The sequence below is a fragment of the Urocampus carinirostris genome, unplaced genomic scaffold, assembly GCF_059441175.1.
Source record: "Urocampus carinirostris isolate Australia breed hairy pipefish unplaced genomic scaffold, RoL_Ucar_1.0 HiC_scaffold_132, whole genome shotgun sequence".
In the NCBI taxonomy this organism is placed as follows: domain Eukaryota; kingdom Metazoa; phylum Chordata; class Actinopteri; order Syngnathiformes; family Syngnathidae; genus Urocampus; species Urocampus carinirostris.
Window position 1 is genome coordinate 1 of NW_028283237.1, and position 7,500 is coordinate 7,500.

The 7,500-nt window shown below is 59.7% G+C and overlaps 3 non-coding genes across 3 annotated transcripts in view; all 3 read left to right on the forward strand.

Moving 5' to 3' along the window:
• The first annotated feature begins 3,326 nt into the window (after positions 1-3,326).
• Positions 3,327-5,313, forward strand: LOC148345030 (18S ribosomal RNA). The gene has a single exon (XR_015848901.1). It is a non-coding gene; the product is annotated as an 18S ribosomal RNA (ribosomal RNA).
• Positions 5,314-6,655: 1,342 nt separating this feature from the next.
• On the forward strand, positions 6,656-6,809 carry LOC148345031 (5.8S ribosomal RNA). The gene has a single exon (XR_015848898.1). It is a non-coding gene; the product is annotated as a 5.8S ribosomal RNA (ribosomal RNA).
• Positions 6,810-7,373: 564 nt separating this feature from the next.
• LOC148345032 (28S ribosomal RNA) overlaps positions 7,374-7,500 on the forward strand; it is a 4,529-nt gene continuing 4,402 nt past the window's right edge. Inside the window, exon 1 of the ribosomal RNA XR_015848903.1 lies at positions 7,374-7,500. This exon is cut by the window's right edge and continues 4,402 nt beyond it. This is a non-coding gene — a ribosomal RNA (28S ribosomal RNA).

The window sequence follows — 7,500 nt, forward strand, 5'->3', positions numbered from 1 at the left end:
CTTTCAGGTTTTTGTTTCTTTTAAAGGCTGAGATGATTTTGTAATCTTGGATTATGCTTGTGTTCTGTAGTGTCTGATTTATATTTTGTCCATTCATTCAGAGGGGTCCATGTATTTTCAGCGACAGCCGCAGTACCGCCAAAATCCATGCAGCGGCGCTGAGTTTATGGCCTCCGAAAGGCCCATTCATTCAGACGGGTCCATGTATTTTCAGCGACAGCCGCAGTACCGCCAAAATCCATGCAGAGGCGCTGAGTTTATGGCCTCCGAAAGGCCCATTCATTCAGACGGGTCCATGTATTTTCAGCGACAGCCGCAGTACCGCCAAAATCCATGCAGCGGCGCTGTATTTATAGCCTCCGAAAGGCCCATTCATTCCCAACGGGGCTGCAGTAGCATCCCGCGGCCACGCGGGGGCAGATATTGTGAGGGAATTACATGGTAGTGGACGGAGCGCCCATGCATTTCCAATGGGAGTGCAGTACCTCAAAAATCCGCTCCAAGCCACCGAACTTGAGGGCCCGACGTTCCCTCAACACTAGCCCAGTGCAATCGACATTTCGTTCTGTGTACATTGTTACACAGAATGACAATACAAGGGAATTATTATTATTATTATTATTATTATGTATTCAGCCACTAGTGGCGGGCACAATACCCCAAACACTGGCCCGGCGCTGGCTGAGTTTATGGCCTCCGAAAGGCCCATACATTCAGACGGGTCCATGTATTTTCAGTTTTCCGTAGCAGGTGTGATTGTTTGTTTAATTAGGTAGTTTGTGTTGGTGACGGTGTTCCTAACTGTGGTGGCTTGTTTGTAGAATGTGGGGCCCTGCGTTTGTGTTATGTTGATTTCTGGTAATTTACTTTTTACTAAGTAGTCTTTCAGGTTTTTGTTTCTTTTAAAGGCTGAGATGATTTTGTAATCTTGGATTATGCTTGTGTTCTGTAGTGTCTGATTTATATTTTGTCCATTCATTCAGACGGGTCCATGTATTTTCAGCGACAGCCGCAGTACCGCCAAAATCCATGCAGCGGCGCTGGATTTATGGCCTCCGAAAGGCCCATTCATTCAGACGGGTCCATGTATTTTCAGCGACAGCCGCAGTACCGCCAAAATCCATGCAGAGGCGCTGAGTTTATGGCCTCCGAAAGGCCCATTCATTCAGACGGGTCCATGTATTTTCAGCGACAGCAGCAGTACCGCCAAAATCCATGCAGCGGCGCTGTATTTATGGCCTCCGAAAGGCCCATTCATTACCAACGGGGCTGCAGTAGCATCCCGCGGCCACGCGGGGGCAGATATTGTGAGGGAATTACATGGTAGTGGACGGAGCGCCCATGCATTTCCAATGGGAGTGCAGTACCTCAAAAATCCGCTCCAAGCCACCGAACTTGAGGGCCCGACGTTCCCTCAACACTAGCCCAGTGCAATCGACATTTCGTTCTGTGTACATTGTTACACAGAATGACAATACAAGGGAATTATTATTATTATTATTATTATTATGTATTCAGCCACTAGTGGCGGGCACAATACCCCAAACACTGGCCCGGCGCTGGCTGAGTTTATGGCCTCCGAAAGGCCCATACATTCAGACGGGTCCATGTATTTTCAGTTTTCCGTAGCAGGTGTGATTGTTTGTTTAATTAGGTAGTTTGTGTTGGTGACGGTGTTCCTAACTGTGGTGGCTTGTTTGTAGAATGTGGGGCCCTGCGTTTGTGTTATGTTGATTTCTGGTAATTTACTTTTTACTAAGTAGTCTTTCAGGTTTTTGTTTCTTTTAAAGGCTGAGATGATTTTGTAATCTTGGATTATGCTTGTGTTCTGTAGTGTCTGATTTATATTTTGTCCATTCATTCAGAGGGGTCCATGTATTTTCAGCGACAGCCGCAGTACCGCCAAAATCCATGCAGCGGCGCTGAGTTTATGGCCTCCGAAAGGCCCATTCATTCAGACGGGTCCATGTATTTTCAGCGACAGCCGCAGTACCGCCAAAATCCATGCAGAGGCGCTGAGTTTATGGCCTCCGAAAGGCCCATTCATTCAGACGGGTCCATGTATTTTCAGCGACAGCCGCAGTACCGCCAAAATCCATGCAGCGGCGCTGGATTTATAGCCTCCGAAAGGCCCATTCATTCCCAACGGGGCTGCAGTAGCATCCCGCGGCCACGCGGGGGCAGATATTGTGAGGGAATTACATGGTAGTGGACGGAGCGCCCATGCATTCCTATGGTCAATGCATTTCCAATGGGAGTGCAGTACCTCAAAAATCCGCTAGAGGGCCCCGAACTTGAGGGCCCGGCGTTCCCTCAAGTGCCGATTTTATACCCCCTTCTCCAGCCGACAGCCAGAATTATATTAGGGACTCGCAATTTTGAGAGGTGAGCACCAGGGCTAATCAGCGGCCACCCGTGACCATTGAGTCCGACAGAGCAGAGGCTAGGGGCGGCCTCGCATCTCGCAATTACCGAGGGAAGATGCGGGTTCTCGAAAAATTTCTAAGTTTTTCAAATTTTAAAGTATTGAAGTATTTAGGGCGCTTCCCGCGGCCCTGGCTTTTGCATGTACCCCTCTAAGCTCCGGTTCTCGAAAAATGTCTAAGTTTTTCAAACTTTAAAGTATTGAAGCCGGACTTCCGCGGAGGCTGACAGGGGGCCTCCATCGAAGCACCCTTCACCCCCGGGTGAGCCGGCGTCGGCCCACGGGCCTGCCGGTTCCCCAACTGAGCGATTGGCACACGAGACCCGCCTCGGAGGGCCCACGTCGGCCGGCGCAAGCCGGTGTTCGGGCGTGCGGCTCCTCCGGCTTTGCGGGTCAAGCTCCAGCGCCGAGGATACTAGGCAAACGTTGGGCCCCCCCGAGCCGAGTGGATACCCGCCTCAGAAAGAGCTGGGGCGGTACGTACGGACGGCCTCACTAAGAGGGAACGGAAGCTACTAAAGCACACGTATAACTGTCCGATGTGCGAACGAAAGTGAGGCCGGACGAATCCGATACGAGTTACGAGTGAGGCGGGATCCACGGCTGGCACTCGCGGGGCCCTCTTGCGAAACCATGCCTCGGCGTGAACCTTTTGGCGGCAGAACCAAGACGAACCGAGGTCGAGCTTCCGTCTCGAGCCACACCCAGACGTCCGACCGTCGCGGAGCCCGACGCCACGCGTGCTAGGGCTCCGCGCGAAACATCGTTTCACGACACCCGCTCGTCAGCCCGTCCGAACGTATACGAGTGTCGCGCGGCCCCCCGGGCCCGGCTGTAGCCACAGCCTCGTCCCGGACCAGGGCCGCACCGCCACCAGCAGCGCCCCCCCGGCGGCAGACGCACTCTGGTTGATCCTGCCAGTAGCATATGCTTGTTTTCAAGATTAAGCCATGCATGTCTAAGTACGAATGGCCAGTACAGTGAAACTGCGAACGGCTCATTAAATCAGTTATGGTTCCTTTGATCGCTCCACCGTTACTTGGATAACTGTGGCAAATCCAGAGCTAATACATGCAAACGAGCGCCGACTCGCGGGCGGGGCTCCGGCCTCGCCCCGGGGACGCGTGCATTTATCAGACACAAAAACCCACGCGGTGTCCGGCGGGCGGGGGCTCAGCCGTCGCGCGCGTCCCCCGCGTCCGGCCTCCGCCTCTCCGGGCGGGGGCGTAAGCGGCGCGGGCGGCTCCGCGCGCGCCGGTCCTCGTTCCGCCGGCCCGGCCCCCCCTTTGTGTTGACTCAGGATAACCTCGTGCCGATCGCTCGCCCACCCGAGGCGGCGACGACTCATTCGAATGTCTGCCCTATCAACTTTCGATGGTAGACTCTGCGCCTACCATGGTGACCACGGGTAACGGGGAATCAGGGTTCGATTCCGGAGAGGGAGCATGAGAAACGGCTACCACATCCAAGGAAGGCAGCAGGCGCGCAAATTACCCACTCCCGACACGGGGAGGTAGTGACGAAAAATAACAATACGGGACTCGTTCGAGTCTCCGTAATTGGAATGAGCCGAACACAAACCCATCGGCCAGCATCCATTGGAGGGCAAGTCTGGTGCCAGCAGCCGCGGTAATTCCAGCTCCAATAGCGTATTTTAAAGTTGCTGCAGTTAAAAAGCTCCTAGTTGGACCCCGGGACGCGAGCTGACGGTCCGCCGCGAGGCGTGCATCCGTCTGTCCCAGCCCCTGCCTCTCGGCAAAAGCCCCCGTGATGCCCTTCGCTGGGTGTCACTCGCGGGGCCCGAAGCGTTTACTTTGAGGAAATTAGAGTGTTCAAAGCAGGCCACACGGCCGCCCCTGCATATCGCAGCTGGGAATAATGGAATAGGACTCCGGTTCTATTTTGTGGGTTGTCATGAACTGGGGCCATGATTAAGAGGGACGGCCGGGGGCATTCGTACTGCGCCGCTAGAGGTGAAATTCTTGGACCGGCGCAAGACGGACGAGAGCGAAAGCATTTGCCAAGAATGTTTTCATTAATCAAGAACGAAAGTCGGAGGTTCGAAGACGATCAGATACCGTCCTAGTTCCGACCATAAACGATGCCGACTCGCGATCCGGCGGCGTTATTCCCATGACCCGCCGAGCAGCACCCGGGAAACCGACCAAGTGTCTGGGTTCCGGGGGGAGTATTGTTGCAAAGCTGAAACTTAAAGGAATTGACGGAAGGGCACCACCAGGAGTGGAGCATGCGGCTTAATTTGACTCAACACGGGAAACCTCACCCGGCCCGGACACGGAAAGGATTGACAGATTGAAGGCTCTTTCTCGATACCGTGGGTGGTGGTGCATGGCCGTTCGTAGTTGGTGGAGCGATTTGTCTGGTTAATTCCGATAACGAACGAGACTCAAACATACTAAATAGTACCGCGGCCCCCCGCGCGGTCGGCGGCAGAAAACTTCTTAGAGGGACAAGTGGCTCTCAGCCACACGAGAATGAGCAATAACAGGTCTGTGATGCCCTTAGATGTCCGGGGCTGCACGCGCGCCACACTGAGCGTATAAGCGCGTCGTCTATCCCCGCGCCGGCAGGCGCGGGTAATCCTATGAACCCCGCTCGTGACAGGGCCTGGGGATTGCAATTATTTCCCACCAACGAGGAATTCCCAGTAAGCGCGGGTCATTAGCCTGCGTTGATTAAGTCCCTGCCCTTTGTACACACCGCCCGTCGCTACTACCGATCGGATGGCTTAGTGAGGTCCTCGGATAGTCCCCGCCGGGGCCGGCCCCGGCTCCGGCGGTGTGCCAGAAGACGGTCGAACTTGACTATCTAGAGGAAGTAAAAGTCGTAACAAGGTTTCTGTAGGTGAACCTGCAGAAGGATCATTAACGTACGAGCGGCAGCAGATCCGCCTCGGTACACCCCCGACGAGCCAGACGCCGAGGGCGGCGGGTCGTCGCAGGCGGAGGAAGAGGGTAGACCGGGACGGGACGGGACGGGGGGCGCGGCGCGGGTCACTCCCGGGCCGCGCGTCGGAGCGAGTTCGGCGGGCGCCACGCGGCGCGGCGCGACGCGAGAAAAGGCGGCGGGCGATGTCGCGCTACCTCCGTGCGAGCGGGGTAGCGCGCTCGTCCGACGACCCCAGTAGCGCGGCGCGGCGCGACGACAGGCGACCGCCAGCGACGGGCGAAAGGCGGCGGCCGTGCGCGGGACCCCCGTAACCGGGGAATCCCCCTATGCCGACGACCCTAGCTCGGCGCGGTTCTCGCGCTTCCGGCGCGCGCTTCCGGGGCGGCACTCGCCTCGACGACCTCCCGTCCTTTAAAGGTAACGGTTCGGGCCGGCGCCCCGGCGTCCGTCCGCCCGTCGGTGTCGCGTGTCCGTGCGGCGCGGGGCTGCTCTCGGCGAGGGTCGCCGAGCAAGCGGATCCCCGCACGGATCACAACGGCCGTATGGCGGCGGCGTCGGGACGCCCGCCCGAGACGAAGGTTCAGGGCGACGAAACGGTGCTCCCACCGGCTACCTTTTTCCCCGGCCAAACGCGTCCGTCGGCCGGAGCCCTCGAGGGGCCGCGTAGCGCGCGCGTGGGCCGGCCCCCGGACACCGGAGTCCCTCCCGGGGCTCCGGACACCGGGGGTTCGGTTCCGCGCGGTCCGCCGCGGTCTCCTCTGTCCATCCATAGTCCGGGCAGGCCGCGGCCGGGTCGGGGGCCAGTCCCCCCTCGGTGTCAGCGCGGTCGCGCCGCCCTTGTAAACCAAACCCACTCGCTGACGGGTAGCAACACCCAAAGCGTCGCTTCGCGGCGCGGCGGGGCTTCCAAGTCGGATGGCCTTCCGGGGTCCGGGTAGGAGACGCCGGGGGCCGGCCTCAGCGCCGAGCCCCCGACCTACCCGGCGAGTCCGGTCGCCGAGTCGTGTCAGGCCCGAGCGGGAGACGCCGGGCGCCGGCCTCAGCGCCGAGCGCCCGACCTACCCGGGCCGACGCACGTCTCGGGCGCCGTCGCGGCCCCGAGCGGGAGACGCCGGGCGCCGGCCTCAGCGCCGCGCGCCCGACCCGCTCGGCTCGTCGCGGCGTCGCGCGTATCGCGCCCGTCGGTAACCGCGCCGCGGGTTAGGGGCTCGCTCGCGGGAGCGACCGAACGGCACCCGCGGCGCGTTCGTCTCCGGTACAAACCCTGTCGTGAATTTGTCTCCGATCGTCCCGGGCGGACGTAAAAGGGCCCAAACGTACGACTCTTAGCGGTGGATCACTCGGCTCGTGCGTCGATGAAGAACGCAGCTAGCTGCGAGAACTAATGTGATTTGCAGGACACATTGATCATCGACACTTTGAACGCACATTGCGGCCCCGGTTTTACCCCGGGGCCACGCCTGTCTGAGCGGCGCTTTCCAATCGATCGGACGCGGGCCGGGCCCTCCGCGACATTCCGCCGGTCCGTCCGGCGGGTGGCGCGAGAACCCGGTCCGCGCGGGCGAGGCTCGGGCCCTCCGCGACATTCCGCCGGTCCGCCCGGCGGGTGGCGCGCGACCCGTGTCCCCGCCCACTCCGCGGCTGGGGTTTCGCAGGGACCCCCGTCCCTTCGTACCCTCAAATACAGACTCGGGCGGCGCTCCGTGTCCGTCCGCCCGTCGGTGTCGCGCGTCCGCGCGTCCGGAGGTGCTTCTCGGCTGCCGGTGAGTACGGCTGGTACTTAGCATACCGAGAAGGTGCTCCGCGCGCGCGGCTCCGCGCGGCGGCCCGTATGGCGGCGGCGCTCGGCGCCCTCCTCAGGTAAAGGTCCCGGTCGGCGCCTCGGCGTCCGTCCGCCCGTCGGTGTCGCGTGTCCGTGCGGCGCGGGGCTGCTCTCGGCGAGGGTCGCCGAGCAAGCGGATCCCCGCACGGATCACAACGGCCGTATGGCGGCGGCGCCGGTCCCGGCGCCGGCCCCGACCGCACAGCTCTACGCGCACGCCCTCAGATCAGACGAGACGACCCGCTGAATTTAAGCATATTACTAAGCGGAGGAAAAGAAACTAACCAGGATTCCCTCAGTAGCGGCGAGCGAAGAGGGAAAAGCCCAGCGCCGAATCCCCGCC